Source organism: Pipistrellus kuhlii, unplaced genomic scaffold, assembly GCF_014108245.1.
Source record: "Pipistrellus kuhlii isolate mPipKuh1 unplaced genomic scaffold, mPipKuh1.p scaffold_m20_p_10, whole genome shotgun sequence".
NCBI classification, from domain to species: Eukaryota; Metazoa; Chordata; class Mammalia; order Chiroptera; family Vespertilionidae; genus Pipistrellus; species Pipistrellus kuhlii.
In genome coordinates this window covers 12,873,214-12,893,087 of record NW_023425405.1, presented here as the reverse complement: position 1 = coordinate 12,893,087, position 19,874 = coordinate 12,873,214, and positions in this window count along the sequence as shown.

The window sequence follows — 19,874 nt, the reverse complement described above, 5'->3', positions numbered from 1 at the left end:
CAGGCAGTTCCACTTAAAGGACCCATGCATTAACTTACTTGGACTCGCTCCCTTTGAGCTCCAGTGCTGGAACAGCAGATGAAATGTCACAGTGGACATTTGGAAGGAACTGAATTGTCTGATATCAGGACAAGACATGAAGGGGCAGTTTTCTACCAGACAAAAGTGCTGGCAGAGGCCATCGTTATGGTGCCTATAGAGGTGGGCACCATATCCGAGTCTCCATCAACTTGGCTCATTCTTCACTCCACCATGGTAATTCCCTGAGATCCCGGCCCACCCAAGCCATTCCCAGTGTTTTTTCCATACAAACTTTCTTGGCTCTTACTTCAGACTTCCTTAAAATCTCTCAAAGGTTCACAAACTGCAAACAAGCATCATCTGGCCTTGGTGTGTCCCATACTTCCTGCTAAGTGGCCCCAGGCCCAGCATTAGCAGCAGCCAGCCTTGGATCACAGCTTGGCATCTCCTGGCATCTCCAATCCCAGCACAAGTAGCAGCCACCTGCAAATTGCTCTGTAGCTTGTGCCAGGTGGCACCAGGCAGGGCACAGGGAGCAGCTGACCTTGCACCTTTCCGAAGGCCCCAGAGCCAGCACACTTGGTGGGCAGCTTTAGAACATGCCAAATTGCAACAGCATCACCTCCACGAGCAACACTGAAGGGGTGGACTGAGTGAACACCAAAGTCTCACTGAAGCAAGTTCCTCCACTCTATTAGCAGCCAGTCCTCACAGCCAGTCAGCCTGGGATCAATCCCTCCTAGTGAAGCCAACAGCAATTAAGGTTCAACTGCACACAGCTTACATAGGAGCACACCTGGAGTGCTCAGCATGGGCGACGGGGCAGGCTGAGTCACTGGCCCTACAGGACACCAACTACACAAGGCCACCATACCAAGTACTGGAGAGGTAGCAACCCTACCTAATACAAAGAAACAAACGTAGGGAGGCAGCCAAAATGTATAGACAAAGAAATAAGTCCTAAATGAAAGAAGAGGAAAAGTCTCCAGAAAAATAATTAAATGAAATGGAGGCAAGCAAACTATCAGATACAAAGGTCAAAACAATAATTATAAGAATGCTCCAGGTCCCGGTCAGTGTGGCTCAGTTGGTTGAGTGTCATCCCATGCAACAAGAGGTAACTGGTTCAATTCCTCATCTGGGCACATGCCCAGATTGCATGCTTGAGATCTCCAGTAGAGGGCATGCAGAAGGCAACCAATCAATGTGTCTCTCTCATCAATGTTTCCATCTCCCTCTCTCTCTAAAATCAATTAAAAAAAAATTCTTAAAGAATACTCAAGGAACTTAATGAGAACTTCAGCAGCATGAAGAAGGACATAAAAACCATAATAAAGAACCAGTCAGAAATGAATGATACATTACAGGTACAGGGAATAATAATTTAAGGGAATCAACAGTAGAGTAGATGACACTGAGAATCAAATCAGCAATTTGAAAGATAAGGAAGCAAAAAACACCCAATCAGAACACCAAAAAGAAAAAGGAATCCCCAAAAATGAAGATAATGTAAGAAGTATCTAGATAACTTCAAGTGTACCAACAGTTGCATTATGGGTACCCCAGAAGGAGAAGAGAGAGAACAAGAAATTGAAAACCTATTTGAAAAAATGACAGAAAACTTCCCTAACCTAGTGAAGGAAATAGACATATAAGACCAGGTAGCATAAAGAGTCCAAAACAAGATACACTCATGTGCCCACACCAGGACACATCATAATTAAAATACAAATGGCTAAAGGCAGAGAGAATGTTAAAAGCATCACGAGAAAAGCCATTAGTTACCTACATGGGAGTTTCCATAAGACTGTCAGCTGATTTTTCAACAGAAACTTTTCAGGCCAGAAGGGAGTGTCATGAAATGTTCAAAGTGATGAAAAGCAAAGAACTAAAACCAAAATTACTCTACCCAGCAAAGAATAGAAAGATAGGTAAACAGCTTCCCAGATAAGAAAAAGCTAAAGGAGTTCATCACCATCAAATCAGTTTTACATAAAACGTTAAAGTGTCTTCTTTAAGGAGAAGAAGAAAAAAACAAAAATATTAAATAAAAATAAAAAAAAACACCACCAAAAAAACATGAACAATAGCCCGGAGTGGCTCAGTGATTGAGCATCGACCTATGAACCAGGAGCTCATGGTTCAATTCCGAGTCAGAGCACGTGCCCAGGTTGTAGGCTCAGTCCCCAGTATGGGGCATGCAGGAGGGAGCTGATCTCATCATTGATGTTCATATTCTCTCTCCTTCTCCCTTCCTCTCTGAAATCAATAAAAATATATTTTTAAAATATGAACAATAATGGCAATAAATACATATCTATCAATAATTGAACTTAAAAAAACAAAATAAATGAACAAGTCAAACAAAAACAGACTCATAGATACATTATGACAGTTACCAGTGGGGGGGTGGGGGGGTGATGGGTGAAAAAGGTGAAGGGATTAACAAGTACAAATTGGTTGTTACAGAATAATCATGGGATGTAAAACTCAGCACAGGGAATATCTATACTAATAAAGGGGTAATGTGCAAATTGGTTAGGACACCTTCACAGTAATGACCGAATAGCAGGTTGCATGGAGTGACCAGGCCAGCAGGGGGGTTAGTGAGGGATGACCAAATGACTGAACAGTAGGCTGTGTGGGGGGACCAGGTTGTGAGGGGGTGCAGTTAGAGGCAATCAGGCCAGCAGGCAGAGGCAGTTAGGAGTGATCAGGCTGGCAGGGGGGCCAGTTAGGGGTGATCAGGCAGGCAGGCACGTGAGCAGTTAGGAGCCAGCAGTCCTGGATTGTGAGAGGGATGTCTGACTGCCGGTTTAAAGTAGCAGTTGGACATACCCCGAAGGGTCCCAGATTGGAGAGGGTGCAGGCTGGGCTGAGGGGACCCTCTCCCCCTCATAGTCAATAATATTCTAATAACTATATATTGTGTCAGGTGAGTATGAGATTTATTGGGATAATCAGTTAGTAAGTTATTTAACATCTAATCACTGGAGTGTATACCTAAAACTAATATAGTATTGTATATCAACTGTAATTGAAAAATAAAAATAATTACATGATAAACTGATGCATGGATGGACCTGGAGAGCATTTTGCTAAGTGAAGTAAGCCAGCCAGGGAAAGACAAGTACCATGTGATGTCACTCATAGTAGAATCTTATGAACAAAATAATCTAACAGGCAAAATGGTTACAGCCTCATAGATAGCTAGCATGCTGACACCTGCTCAGGGTGAGGACTGGGGGTGAAGAGGAGGGGAGGAATTGAGAAAAAGAAGAAAAAAAATTGATAAAAGAACTAAAATAAATACATTAATTAAATAAACTGAATAGCTCAGTTGGTTAGAGCATAATTCCAATATAACAAAGTTGTGGGTAGAAGCAACCAATGAATGCATAAATAAGTGGAACAACAAATCAATGTTTCTCTCTCCCCCCCACCCCTTCCTCCTCTCCCAAATCAATAAATACAAATGTTTTAAAAAGTAAACTGATTGTGGACTTAAAAAAGGAATTAATATCCAGAATATAGAGAGAAATTCTAAAACTCAAAAACAAAAATTAAAACAGGCAAAGGACTTGAACAAATTTCCTCCAAAGAATAAATACAAATAGCCAATAAATACACAAAAAAATGCTCAACATCGTTAATCATTGGGGAAATGCAAATAAAGCTACAATGAGATACCACCTCACACCCATAAGGATGATGATTATAAAACACACACACACAGCAGAAAAGAAGTGTTGGTGACAACGTGGATAAATCAGGGTCCTGGTGCACTGAGGGTGGGAATGTAAAATGGTACAACTGCTGTGGAAAACACTATGGTGGTTCCACAAAAAAATAAAATTAGAATTACCATCTGACTCAGTCATTCTACTCCTGGGTGAATACCCCAAAAACCTGAAAGCAGGGTCTCACAGAGATATCTGTACATCCATGTTCACTGCAGCATTATTCACAATTGCTAAAATGTGGAAACAATGCAAGTGTCTATCAGCAAGTGAAATAGACTAACAAAATGTGTATATAGCCCTAACAGTTTTGGCTCAGTGGATAGAGTGTTGGCCTGCGGACTGAAGGGTCCCAGGTTCAATTCTGATCAAGGGCATGTCCCTTGGTTGCAGGCACATCCCCAGTAGGGGGTGTGCAGGAGGCAGCTGATCGATGTTTCTCTCTCATTGATGTTTCTAATTCTCTATCTCTCTCCCTTCCTCTCTGTAAAAACTCAATAAAATATATATTTTTTAAAATGTGGTATATACATACAATGGAATATTATTGTCTTAAAAAGAAAGAAAATTCTGCAATATGCTACAACATAGATAAACCTTGAGGATTTGATGCTAAATAAGCCAGTCACAAAATGATAAATGCTGTGTGATTCCACTTATAAGAAACACTTACACTGTTTTATTTATTTAAAGCAGTCAAAATCATAGAGACTGAAAGTAGAATTGTGGTTCCCGGGGTCTGTAGGGAGGGAGAAATGGGCAGTTGTGGTCTAATGGGTATGGAGTTTCAGGTTTACAAGAAGAACAAAGAGTTATGGAGATGGATAGTGGTGAAGGTTTTACATTATCAATGTATTTGATACCACTGAAGTGTGCACTAAAAAATAGATAAGATGGTAAGTTTTAGGTTATGGGCATTTTTCCACAATGAAACAACTGAAAACAAAAACCAAATCATTCAATTAGCAAAAGGCCCACAGTTTAGAGCGGTCTAATTAAAGCGGTCCAAAGAAATAAAGTGTACCATTAGATACTTTCAAAAACAATAGCAACAATGCTACACTTAAAGGCGAAACAAATAAAATAAAAAAAACAAGACAAAGATCTTAATATTACTGAATATAGCTATGAATGTTCCTCCCAATGCAATCAGAAAATTAAAAGAGAATTATTTATTGGGAAGGTGGTAGTAAAATAATCATGATTTCAAATGCGATTGCCCATATAAAAACCCAAAGGAATCAACTAAAATAAACGATTAAAATTCAGACATCAAGAAGATGGCAAAATATTTAAAAATCAGCAGCATTTCTATATCCTCACCCATAATAATTCATTAGAAAAATAATAAGTTGAGAAATACCCAATTGCTAATTCAATAAAACTATAAAATACCTAGAAATAAACCATTAAATTGAAGTGCTGGACACAAAAGAAAACTATAACATTTGATTGAAGATTATAACCTTTAAAAGAAGATCCAAACAAATGGAGAGACCTATAGCATTTCTAGATGGGCTCTTAATTTTATATTACAAATTTATCAACTCTCTCCAAATAAATCTCTATATTTCCCACAATTTAAATACCAATTAGTGTTTTAAATTGAACAACATTATTCTAGAGCTCTTCTGGGGGAGAAAAGTAAGTGGGAAAATAGTCAATACTATTTGGAAAAAAGAGTAATGTTGCATTAGTAAAAATAATTTCAAAATGCATTAACTTCTTTAGTGGCAAATTGCAAATGGCAATTACACTTGCAATGTGACAGATTACATTCGCTGTTAAAAAATAAATTATGCATTAAAAGGGGCTTGGAGTAGCTCTAGTAAATATTGTCTCTGGCTGATGGAATAATGGGTAATTCTTTTTAGCTCATTTGCATCTTATAAATTAATTACAATAAACATATATTAATACTGTAAAAAGGGGGGGAAGCAATGTTTATTTTATGGAAGCTAAACCACATCTTTACTTTTAACCCCATCCTTACTGATTGAGGCTAGATGACTATATTATTGCAGATACAGCATATCATAATTTTTTTATTTTCTCTTACAGCCTTGCAAGCGTTTTCTAAATAAGGCTGCGACTATTATCTCCACATTTCTAATAAAAACCCTCAATAAACATTTGTTGACAATGAATACTGTACATAAATAAGAAAGCTTGCAATTCTGTCTACCACCACCAGAGGGGGCTACCTCCCCACCAAGATAATGCTGGGATTTACGGGTTTTTTAATTTTATTTTTTTAAACAAGGCAGTTCAAAGCTGAGGAACCTTCCAAAAAGGCATTATCAAATTTAAAGCATTACTAACAGCGAGGCGTTTATTCTGTAACATCCCAGCTTATCTAAAGTCATTGTACTTAATATCTGCTCCATGCCTCCTGACACTGATCAAAAGCGGTTGTATTGCTTACCAGGTTTTATCCCGTGTCTGTGTCTTGCCTCCGCAACAGCGTAAGCTCCTGTGTGAGCTCATTTCTCTCTCATTAGGCAGCTCAGTCCTAATCGGTGAAGGTGTACAAAAGTACTTATTTCATTGAATGAAAAGCTTAACATTCTCCATGAATCAGGTGCCGCTGGAAGAAAATCTCATAGGCACAATTTCAAACGTACAGGACACAAAAAATCATGTGATGATTGTAAGAACAGTCTCGGATTTGCAGGTTTCCACACCAAGTTACGGCAGAGAGCCTCTCCTACTGCACTGAAAAAAAAAAACACAGGGTCTTGCTTTAGAATTAAGATGGTAGCCCCCTTTTGCGGGGGACAGTTAGGATCTAAGTAGTGACAGGCTGCTGCCATCTGACTTGAGGGGCTTGCAGAGAGGGGTGGGACTGGAATGTGTTTGATGTTGAAAAAGGGGGAGCGCGGGGGGGGGGGGGGGGGGGGGATCTACTGAGTTGCTGAGCCGCCGTGTTATAGGGTCTGTCACATGGACCGGGAGCAGAAAGGAAGGCAGGAACCGGCAGGAGCTTCTCTCAGAGTCTCCAGCAGACTCCATGGGAGGCATGATGGCTGCTGGAGCTCAAACCCCAGCTCCCCCGCTTGCTAATTATCATGTGACCTTGTATATGTTAATCAGCCTCTCGGTGCCTCTGTTGCTCCATATGCGAAATGGGGATGATAATTAGAACCTATTGCATAGGAGTCTCAGGAGGATTAGACGGGATACCATATGGAAAGTGCCTTGGAATAGCACCTGGTACACAGTGAAATGAGCAAAGCATTCGCAATTACTCATAAGCTCATTCAACAAATTGCACAGGAAAACTTCAACAAATTGTGTGTGGCATAGAGTCACTCTCTAAGTGCACGCTATGATTGTTAGTTGAAAGGAGACTCAGACAGTCAGTCTCCCTCTCTCTCTCTCTCTCTCTCTCTCTCTCTCTCTCTCTCTCCATGGAAGGTATATTCCCATCCCATGTGTGTGGTTAGGAGACTGCCTACATAGAGCTTGAGAACACCAGCTATGCTGATGACCCTGGTTCCTGTATTCTGATCCAATAGGAGAGTAAAGATTTTGCTAGAGAGAAAATGTACCGGTGAGTTGGTACTTATGACTAAATGCCACACTTTATTTGATTAAGATACAGAATAAGGTCACATTTCCTTCAGTGTTCAATTTGGAGAGGCTTTAAGCCCCTCCCTTAGCAGATTAATAGAAATTAAGACTTTCCAGGGGTCTCTCCACATAAATATTCTGAAGGAAACAGGGTTCACCCAGTTCAATCAGCAGGTATTTACGAAGCCCCTGCTGTGCACTGGGCACTGTTCAGGCGTTGTAGTTAAAGCAGAGAACAATAGTCCCCCCACATCCTTGCTTTCCTAGGGCTTACATTCTAGTGCGGGAGAGAAATGATAATTAAGGAGTGAGTTCTACACTGTCATAGCCGGACAGCAGTGAGTGCTAAAGAGAAAACTAAATCAAGTGAGAGGGGAGATAGCAGGGTAGGGGATGTAATTTTACTGATAGGTTATCGTTTTTTAATTCCCCTTTCCTCACCCCCTCCCCTTTGGCAATCATCAGTTTGTTCTCTATATCTATGAGCCTGTTTCTGTTTTGTATTGTTTATTTATTTATTTTGTTTTTTTCTAGATTCCACATATGAGTGAGATCATATATTTGTCCTACTCTGTCTGGTGTATTTCACACAGCATAATACCCCCTAGGTCCATCCATGTTGTCCCAAATGGCAAGAGTTTATTTCTTTCTTTTTCTATTGCTAAGCGATATTCCACCACATATATATATGTCACCACATATATATTCCACCACACATATATATGTGGTGGAATATCATTTGGCAATTTTATTGACTATATATATATATATATATATATATATATATATATATATATAAAATCTTTGTTATCTATTTATCTGTTGATAGACATCTAGGACATCTAGGTTGCCTCCGTATCTCAGCTCTTATTAGTAATCTTGCAGTGAGCATAAGGTACACACATCTGTTTGAATTAGTGCTTTGGTCTTCTTCAGATAAATACCCAGAAGTGGAATTGCTGGATCATGTGGAAGCTCTGGTTTTAATTTTTTGACAAGTCTATACCATTTCCCAGCGTGGCTCGAGGCGATGTAAGACCAGGGAACTCCAGACCTGAAGGAGAAGGGAGAGGCACCTGTTGGTCTAAGAGCCAATTAACCCTGTGACTCATCTGCTGTGACATTTAGAGACTCACATGTTCCCCAATCAGGTCAATCTCTACCACGGCTGACCCCAGGCCATCTCTCCCGGTGAACTCACACCTCGGCTGCCCACACCTCCTCGTTCACGGGCAGGTGCATCCTCTTCACCTGGGAGTCCAGGAACGCCCCCCGGTCCCTGCTACTGTTGCTTCAGACAAAGGCCGTGGAGGCAAAGGGCCTCTCTGACCTCCCCGAACCTCTGAGTGGGCCCACACCACAGCCTGTCCCTCCCTCTCTTGTTTACAACCACAGAAGTAGCTGCTTCCCACATTGACAAGCTCCAGACAAAATAGTATAGTCCAACACGGTCCAGGTCCTAGGGGCTGCAGTGTCCCCTCCCGGCCACAGCACCTGCTCGCAAGGGCGTTCGCTCCAGACGCCAGCCAGCTCTGTCTCTTCGGGGCCAGTTATTAAACATTTTAGGCTTGCCAGCCACGTGGGTTTCAGTCCCAGAGTCTTCTTTTGTTTTGCAACCGGTTAAAAAAATCTTTTTTTTTTTTTTTTTTTTTTTTTTAAAGTTCTTTGCCCGTGGGCTGTGCAAAACAGGCTACAGGTCATAGTTTGGTGACTCCCGTTCCATCCCATTTGCCGGTTACCACATTAAAATGAATGCCTGTTGGCTCATTTAGCATTAATAGGATACAGTTAGCTACCGCATCAGATATTGTATCATCTGTAAGACCTGATGCACCGTGGGCATCCAATTTGCTGCAGGGTGAAAAAAAATTATTATTTGAACAGCAGGCACCCCATTCTTCTTCTGGAGGGGACTGTCCTCCCTGAGGAGACCTGATAGACCCCTGGGGTGTGGAGGTGACGCTGCAGGGGCAAGGCTGGGAGGGAGACAGCGGTGCAGGGCGTGACAGTGCTCTGCAGGAGACGGTAATGAACAAATGAATGCTGGGGAAACAGCCGATGGGAGGAAGAGAGCAGAGGGTGACCCCATGGCGGTGACTGAAGCCATAGGAATTGTGGGCAGAGAGAGACACGGTCCTGTGGCAGAGTGGCCAAAGACTTTATAAAAGAAATCATCGTGGCTTTCGAATACTCCATCTCTAGTTATTTGTCTTGCTGTAATATACAAACAGCTTCTAAATCCCAAACCTCCTATTTGTGGCTTCTTTTTTTTTTTTTTCTTCACAAGGAAGAATGTGGCTAGCTTCAAGCAGCAGGACGTATGGGGAGATAGGGACCAGATCAACGGAGTGAAGGAAATGTCACAGCGCCAAGGCTGGGAGGCCAGCCCTGCTGACTTAGCTAGACTGTCCCTCCCGCATCCAGAGGGGCCCCTCCACCCAGAGGACCGGCTGGCTGGCTTGGCCAGGTGCCCGCTGCATCTGCTTCCATCAGGGGCGGGGGAGCTCCCCAAGGCAGATCAGGGTGCTGTGACCAGGACAAGGGTCAGTTGGACAGGCAAAACAACAGATGTCTGCTACCTCAGCTGCGCACAGCGTTTCCTGTGAGCGGTATTTGGGGAATGGGGAGCGGGGGCAGGGGCCCGCATTCTGGTCTGTGGCGGAAAAAAGGAGAAAACAGCTGCCGGAGGTGAGAGACAGGAGCTCAGAACCAAAGGTGACCCTGAGAAGAGAGTCCCCAGAAACTCACATGTGTCTCAAGGAGGGCGTTAGAATTTCCCTAGGATGTTGGAAGGGGCTTGAAGCAATTTTATGAAAAATCTAGATTATTATTATTATCCCTCACTCCATCCCATCATCTGTGGTTCTACTGAACTTGAAGGATGAAGGACCAGATCTGAAGTATGGGGCAGGGGCACAAACATCACCTCTGAGCTAACTGCCTGGGCAGAGCAGCCAGCCAACGTCTTCCATTTACATACAAAAAGGGCCCCACTATCTAACAGCCCTTGCATCCGAAAGCCTTTCAATATATGGAGCCTAGGGTTTCGGAATAAAGTGTCTTTTGGGAGTCACCTTTCCCTGACTGTCTCCCTGCCCATAGGGGTTCTAAGCCAGGTGTGGTCCCAGGCCAGCAGCAGCATCAACCTGGGAACTTGTTCAAAATGCTCAATATTTAAGGCCACACCACCAACCTACTGGGTCAGAAATCGGGGTGGCGATGGCGGGGAGAGCTGTGAGTATTTTTAAGGAGCCCTCTAGTGCAAGTTCAACTTTGAGATCTATGGGATTTGCCTAAAGTTACAGATAGTGGAAGAACAAAGAGGTTTCCAGCCCAGGTGTCTTCATGTCCCATTCCAATATCTCTACTGAAACTTGGTCATTTCCTTCCTTTATGCTCTCATTAACCCTGCACCTGTGTCCCAGAACCTGTGCCCCAGAGGTGTGGATTCCTACACTCTGGCCCTAGAATTATGCCACTGTTGCAAAGGCTTAGTTTTCCTGTTTCCACAAAGTCAACCCTGACTCTCGTTTAGTCTTTTCCAGCTATTTCCTCTGAAGGTCCGAGGGCATCATCAGCCCATGTCCAACCATTCTCTTGCCAATAATTTCGATTCCCCTGTCCTCACTGGTACCAGTTCTAGGACGTCCCTTAAGTCCCAGTGCTCCAAGGTCATTCAGAAGAGGACCTAAGGACAGTTTCTGGCCTCGTGATGCTGTCCAGAACCGGGGAAGCAGCAAAGACCCATCTCAAGCTCAGTCCAAAAGAGCACATGTTGACCACAGGTTCTATAAGTGGAGCCACTTCTTCCACGGCAACCTTTTCTCAGTTTTCTCCTAGCTTATTCCCTTCCCAGCACCGTAACAACCCAATCCCCATGAGAATCTGTGAAGGTCTTATAGGAGAGACAGAAAGAGTAAGCCTTCCAACGGGACCTCCAAGACCAGAGGAACCCACAGTCTTATTCTTCTCATTGGGTTTGGCCTCCTTGGGACCTTCAGGACTTTCCCATGATCACCTAAACACCTCCAGGTCAAGTGGGGGCCCTCCTACTATCTTGGAACTCCTCGTGGGATATCCCACAGCATCAGTAATGGGGCCAAATACTAAAATCACATAAACCATAAGGTAAGAGTGAGGGCCCGCTATGGTAGATGCCTGTCTCCGGAAAAATGATCATGAGCGATCACCAAGCAGCCCTGCTAAAAGAATCAAGAAATCGGGGCTGTTACAGGCTGAGGAACAAAGAGGGAGAAATACCAGTCAGAGCTGGTTTAAAGGGAGAGCTGTCCAGCCCTCGGGCTGAGTGCCCAGTGTCTTGTCCCTGCCCGTGGTCAGTGTCCTGTTTTAGGACGGTTTCCTCATGTTTGTCCTTCTTCCACCACACACCCACAAGGGTCAGCCCTGATACTGTGGTCCTTCCAGCCATTTTTATATATAAAAACTTAAAACAAAGTCAAGATCATATCATACATGCAATATGTAATGTTTTTCCTTTCAGAATGTATCTATTAACATACTTTCACATCATTGTATATTTTTCTACAGTTAGCGATTTATTGCCCACGTGGAGTTGCATAGGAAAGAAATGGGTATTATAATAGAACCAACTAGTTTTCTATTTGGAGGCAGTTATGTTCTTGATTGTAAGGCCTTCATTGTGCATTCTATCTTTTAGCACTATAAAATAATTATATTTGACCCATTTAATATTCTGGTCCTGAATTCTATTTGTATAATATTAATATTAGCATGTATGGATGGGTTCCCTGTGCTTGTATTTGTCTCTAAGATTTTTGCCCATCCCACTGCTTTTAACCTTCTCTGTCATCTTCATTTCATGTTACACACACACACACACACACACACACACACACTCATTTTATGAATAGCTTGTGGCTAATTTTTTTTACACTTAATCTGAGATTCTTTTGTCTTTTGATAGTGATGTTAAAGCCACTCACTTCTACCATTACAAAAATTATACCTACTTTTTGTTTTTGTCAATTTGTTGTTCTATTTTTAATGCTTCTACTTTTTTCTTACTATAGCAATCAAGTTTACTCTTTCCTTTTCCCACTTACGATTTGGAAATGATATACCTTTTTTTTTCTACCTGGGTTTACTTAATCTAAAATGTATAGCTATATTTATACTTCTTGTTTCTTTCTCTTTTTTTTTCCAATTTGAAATGTGCTGGCTTTTTATAATTAATCTGATGCTGTATCCTTCTCACTGGATACATTAGGAGATATAGGACAGCAATGTGTCTTTTTTTAAATCCTCACCTGAGGAAGATGTATTTTATTAATTTTAGAAAGAGAGAAAAGAAGGGAGGGAGGGAGGGAGAGAGGGAGGGAGGGAGAAGAAGGGAGAGGGGGAGAGGGAGAAGGAGAGAGAGAAGGAGACGGAGATGGAGAGGGAGAGAAAAATGGGAATAGAATTGGCACCCTAGATAGTGCCCTGGCTGAAATGGAACCTGCTACATTTTTTGTGTAGGGAAGGATGCTCAACCAACCAACTGAGCCACCTGGTGGGCTGTATTATGTCTTTATTACCTGTGATATTAACTTCGCTTACAGAAAAAGTGGTGTTATTTCTTTAATTTTTAAAAAGTATACAAGTAAAACATAAATATGGCTACATTTTATAAGTTTATATAAGACCAAAAGGTGTGAAATGGAAAGCGACAGTTTCCCCAATCTCATTGCTTACCCCACGGAGAACTACCGCCGTAACGTGGATGTGCGTGTCCAGACCTACAGATGTGTGTGTGTGTGTGTGTGTGTGTGTGCCTATGAACATGAAAAAATTCACAGCCTCACTGTCATTCGGTGAGGATTGAAGCAATACTAATACCATAGCGGGCCCTCACTCTTACCTTATGGTTACCTTACTCTTACCACGTGTGTGGCCCGATTTTTAAACTTGTTTAGGGTAATGTTTATTCTACAAAAGTTTAATATTTTGTAATGATCACATCTACCATAGCGGGCCCTCACTCTTACCTTATGGTTTATGTGATTTTAGTATTTGGCCCCATTACTGATGCTGTGGGATATCCCACGAGGAGTTCCAAGATAGTAGGAGGGCCCCCACTTGACCTGGAGGTGTTTAGGTGATCATGGGAAAGTCCTGAAGGTCCCAAGGAGGCCAAACCCAATGAGAAGAATAAGACTGTGGGTTCAGATTTGAAAAGGCACAAATAGGATCACTATGCATTACTACATGCTCTTTTCATTTAATAATATGTTTCTTTGGATAAATAGATGCAGTATTTGATCACTACTTACCCCTGTGTCATTTGTCAAAATAGCCCATGATATGTATTTGCCTAATTTATTTAACCAACCCTCTGCTCACAGATGTTCAAATTGGTTCCCATTTTTTTTTTACAACTAGAAGCAATGCTCTAATAAAAAAAATCTTTTATATACATATCTGTGCACCTGTGCAAGTATTGATATACTATTAATTCCTAGAAGTGAAATTACTGAGTCAAAAAAAGATACACATTTAAGTTTTTATAGCTATGGCCAAGTTATCCTTCAAACCGTGTATCATTATACATTCCCAAAAACTCAGTGTAGTCTCACATTTTTTACTAATGCTGGGCTTTCACAATCTTTAAAATTTTGCCTATCTGATGGCTGAAAATGATAGTATAGTATTAGTATTGCTTCAATCCTCACCGAATGACAGTGAGGCTGTGAATTTTTTCATGTTCATTGATCATTTGGGTCTTTCTGTGCATTCCCTGTATTTCGCCCTATACTTCATACACTTGGCCTGTTTGTCTGTTATATTACTTATCTATTTTCATATTAATTCACAGGCACTCTGTATCATGGGACTTGATCTTTTGTCTGTTATCTGTGCTGAAAATACACATTCACCACGTGTGTGGCCCGATTTTTAAACTTGTTTAGGGTAATGTTTATTCTACAAAAGTTTAATATTTTGTAATGATCACTTCTTTTCCTTCAGAGTTCTGGGTGTCAGGTCTTTCTTCCCTCCTTCCACACTTTAATACTTATATGCAGTAAAATTCTCTCCTTGTAGTGTGCCACTCTGAGTTTTAGCAAATTCTCGTGGCCATGGAACTACCACTGGCAAACAAAATATAAAACAGTTCGATAAACTCTCAAATCCATTCACGCCCTTTTTCCCACACTAACCCATAGCAAAACTTTCAAATTTTTCTCACATAAATAGAATCATAAAGTATGCAGCATTTCACCTGAGGCCTTTCCCTTAGCATACTGCATGTGGCACTCATCCATGCTGTGCATGTCAGCAGTTCTTTTTACTGCTGAGTAGTATTCCAGTGTAGGGAAGTAACACAGTTTGTTGATCTAGTCACCAGCCGAAGGGCGTTTGAGTTGTCTCTAATTTGGGGCTATTAGGAATAAAACCATTATGCACATTCACATAAAAAAGGAATATAAGTTCTCCTCTCTCTTGGCTAAACACCTAGGATTGGGAATGCTGAACCATATAGTGTGCGTGTTTAACTTTATCAGCTATCAATCTGTCTTTCAAGGTGACTGTACTATTTTGCTTTCCTGCTCGCAATGTCTTCGAGTTCCAGCTGCTCTGACTTAACGTTGTCAGGTTTTTAAAAAACATTCTAATCAGTGTATAGAGGTACCACATCGTAGTTTTAATTTGCATTTCCCTAGCAACTAATGATGAGGAGCACCTTTTGGCGTCCTTATTTCCCATTGTTTGTCTCCTTTGGTGAAGTGTCTGTTCACATCTTTTGTCTGTTTTTTAAATTGAGTTATTTATTTTTTAGTACTGAATTAGTAAAGTTCTTTATTTCTTTGATAGAAATCCCTTGTCAGATATGTAATATGCAAGTGTATCTCCTAGTCTGTGGCTTAGTTACTCATTCTTGAATTTTTTATTTTTCAATTACATTTTACATTCAATATTATATTAGTTTCAGGTGTACAGCAGAGTGGTTAGACATTTATATAAATTATGAAGTGATTCCTTGATAAGTCTAGTACCTGACACCACAATTTCTCTCTTTTTTTTTAACAGTGTCATTTGCAGAGAAATTATCAATTTTGATGCTCAACTCACAATTTTTTTTTCTGTTATAGATCATGCTGTTGATATCATAGCTAAGAAATCTTTGCATGACCCAACTTCACAAAGTTCTTTTTCTAGAAGTTTTATAGTTTTAGGCTTTACATTTAGGTCTATGGTTCATTTTGAGTTAATTTACATAAGATGAAAGGTATAAATTGAGACTCAATTTTTTACATATGGGCATCTAATTGTTTGAGCACCATCCATTGAAAATGCTATCCTTTCTCCATTGAATTGTGTTTGCAACTTTGTCAAAAACCAGTTTGCTATTTTGATCTATTTCTTGACTCTCTCTTCTATTGCATTAATCCTGTGTCTATCTTTGATCAGTACCATGCTGTTCTTATCACTAGTTTTTAACTCTTGAAATCAGATAGTTTGACTCCCCCAACCTTGTTCTTCTTTTCCAAAATTGTTCTAGTTACTGTACTTTAGTTCCTTGGTCTTCTATCAACTTCAGATATATTGCCTAATAAAAAATAACAATCCTGCCAAGATTTTATTAAGATCGCATTGAATCTATGTATCAGTTTTGGGAGAATTGACACCTTTTCAATATTGAATCTTCCAATCCATGGAGACCTTCTGTCCCACTATTTATTTAGGTATTTACTGCCTTTCATTGGGGATTTATAGTTCTAAGTCCAAAGAAAATGCATAGTTTGTTAAAATTATACTAAATATTTAATTTGGGAAGGCTATTAAAATGGTATGTTTTTTATGGTAATACTGTTCTTAAATTTTGATTCCTATTTGTTCATTGTTCGTTATAGAAATTCTATTTATTACTATATCCTGCAACCTTTTTAAAATGACTCTTTTGTTCTGGTAACATTTTGGTGTTTGTTAGAATTTTCTAAATAGATAATCTTGTTTGAGAAGAATCTTGTTTCTTCTTTTCCAAGCTCTATGCCTTTTGTTGCCTTATTGCCCTAGCTAAAAACCTTCAGGACAGCATAATGCTGAATAGAAGTGAGAGCGTGAACATCCTTGGCTTGTTTCCAGTCTTAGGAAAATAATTTGGTCTTTCATTATTGAGTATAATGAAGGCTTTTTTTTTTTTTTTTTTTAGATGCCCATTCTCAAGTTAAGGACATTCCTTTCTATTGCTAGTTTACTAGGGGCTTTTAATCATGAATAATCTTGAATTTTGTCAAATACGTATTATACATTTATTGAGATGATTATCCCAGTACTTTAAATTTTACTTTTGTGCTAATGCACTTTTTGCATTGTATGTGGAAATGCTGGAACTTTATTGCCCCAATGATTAATTGTTGAAACCCTTTATAAATTGTCTACCATTTCCCCATTGGTTTGAGATGTCACTTGTGTAATATTTTGAACTCCCACAAGCTTGTCTGTTTCTGGGCAGTGTCTTTTTTGTTCCCTCACTTTATTGATCTATTCTTATGCCAGAGTACACTGAATCAATTAGTAAAGCTTAATAATATGTTTTAATTTGCTAAAAATATTGTTCCTGCTATTTTTCTCTCCCAGATGAATTTGAGTCAGCTTAACAAATTCTACACAGAAACTTGTTGATATATCGTTTAGGATAGCATTAAATTTATAAATTTGGGGAAATAATTGTCATTTTTACAGCACTGAGCTTTTCTGTTAGAGGACAGTCTATGTTTCTCCATGTATTCAGCCCTTTATTTGTGAATTTCAATTCCATTGTCTACTTTCCTTCATGACGATCTTTATACAGGGTGGACAAAAGTAGGTTTACAGTTACAATACAAATATATAATGTAATAATTAATAATAATGCAAGAATAAACTGTTTGGTGCACTCATGACTGTAAACATACTTTTCCCCACTCCTGTACAGTCACCTTACCAATATCTTACTAGTTTCAAAGTTTCTCAGACACTTTTCCTGAATTTTTTCCAGGTAGATGGAAATATCATCTGCTCAAAGTGACAGTTTTGTTATCTTTCTCTCTAATATTTATATATCTTATTTATTGCCACCCATTTTGTTTTCATTCTTTGCATTGAATGGGATATCTATTTTAATGCTAAATGGTAGTGGTAGAGTGTACCACAGTTTTGTTCCTCATTCGAATGGGAATGCTTCAAATCTTTCATGATTAAGTATTTGTGTTTGTTGTAGATTTTTTATGGGGACATCTTTTCAAATGTAGGACACTTTCTTCTATGACCTGTTTACTATGATTTCCTTTCTAGATTTGTTCCTTGCATTTTATTGACTATTTTTTTTGGGGGGGGGGGGCGGGTACCTTTTGAGATAACCATCATTTTTCTCTTCAGAGAACACAATAAATTCTATCAATGGTATTTTTCTACTTTCCAACTACGGTACTCTTTCTTTCCTGGGATAGTTCATTTGGGGCATGATGTAGTATTTTTTTAATACCCTGCTATATTTGATAGGCTAACAATTTATTTTAAAATATTGTATTTATATTCATAAGTGAGATTAAGCCTTCTTTTGAGTCCTATGTTAATCTAATTTCAGAACTAGGGTAATAGTCTCTGCTTAAATAAACTGGAGAGCTTTCGATCTGTTTTATAGACTAGAAACCATTTATATAACACTAGAAGCCCGATGCACGAAGATTTGTGCCAGAATGGGCCTTCCTTTCCCTGACTGCCGGCACCACCTTTGCTCTGGCAGGAGCCACTTTTCCACCTTCCCACACTGCCCAGAGGCCCTGAATGGTGGGGAGTGGTACAGAACGTCTGCATCATCGCCATGGTGATGATGCAAGCATCCAGCCCCAACTCCTGCAGCTCAGCACCTGTGTATGCAAATTGACCTGCCATCTTTGTTGGGTTAATTTGCATACGAACTCCTTATTGGCTGGTGGGCATCATGAATGTACACTCAATTAGCATGTTACTCTTCTTATTAGGTAGATGGGAAATATCTATCCTTTAGTTTTGGTAGATCCAGATTGCAAAAGTACTTAGATCTGGTGCTTTTTTTTTTTTAGATTTTAAATTATTTTTCTATTTTTTTTTCTTTCTTTCTTTCTTTATATTTATTTATTTATTTATTTTTAAATAAATCTTTATTGTTCATATTAAAAATGTTCCTCATTTTTCCCCCCCTCCATTGCTCTCCTCCACTAGGTTCCCACCCCAACCTCTGCCCTTTCCCCACCCCCCATTGTCCTCATCCATAGGTGCACAGTTTATGTTCAGTCTCTTCCTACACCCCTCACTCCCCTTTTCCCTGAGAATCATCAGTTCACTCCCCTTCCATACCTCTGATTCTATTATGATCACCAGTTAATATTGTTCATAAGATTTTTTTAATTCACTTGTTGATAGTTACATATTTTTTGTTCATAATTTTTATCTTTATTTTCTTTCTCTTCCGAAAGAACCCCCTTTAGCAATTCATATACCGTATTTTTCAGACCATAAGACGCACTGGACCATAAGACGCACCAGTTTTTAGAGAAGGGAAATGAAGAAAAAAAGATTCTGAAACAAATAGTGTCCTAAAATATTTTATGTGCATTAAAACCCAACATCACAGTCATAAACACATGTAATCAACCCTGTAAAGTAAACAGCAGCATTTAGAACCATTTTAGAGCCGGGCAAGCACACAGAGACCACACAGAGCCGGGCAAGTAAAAAAACTTTTTTTTTAAAGTATATGTGTAGGCTATATTTGGACCATAAGACGCAAGGACTTTTTCCCCCCACTTCTGGGGGGGAAAAAAGTGCGTCTTATGGTCCAAAAAATATGGTAATTCTGGTTTGGTGGTGATGAACTCCTTTAGCTTTTTTTTTTTAATTAGTGAAGCTCTTTATCTGGCCTTTGATTCTGAGTGATAGTTTTGCTGGGTAGAGTATTTTTGGCTGTAGGTTCTTGCTATTCATCACCTTGAATATTTCTTGCCATTCCCATCTGGCCTGCATGATTTCTGTTGAGAAATCAGCTCATAATCATATGGGTGCTCCTTTATAGGTAACTACCTGCTTTTCTCTTGCTGCTTTTAATATTCTCTCTTTGTCTTTTGCTCTTGGAAATTTAATTATGGTGTGTTTTGGTGTGGTCCTCTTTGGATTCCTTTTGTTTGGGGTTCTGTGCATTTCCTGGACTTGTAAGTCTAATTCTTTCACCAGGTGGGGTAAGTTTTCTGTCTCTATTTCTTTCAGTATGTTTTTGGTATCTTGCTCTCTCTCTTCTTCTGGGACCCCCATAATTCTGATGTTGGTTTGCTTGAAGTTGTCCAAGAGATTTCTTACATTATCTTCAACTTTCTGGGTTCTCTTGCCTTCTTGCTTCTGTGGAGGAGTGTCTTCTGGCTCTTTATATTCCAAATCTTTGACTTGATTCTTGCGATCTCCCATTCTGTTTTTAGGACTCTGTATAATATTTTTTATTTCAGACAATGTATTCTTTATTTCTTGTTGATCCCTTATTATTTCTAGTTGATCCCTTTTCATATC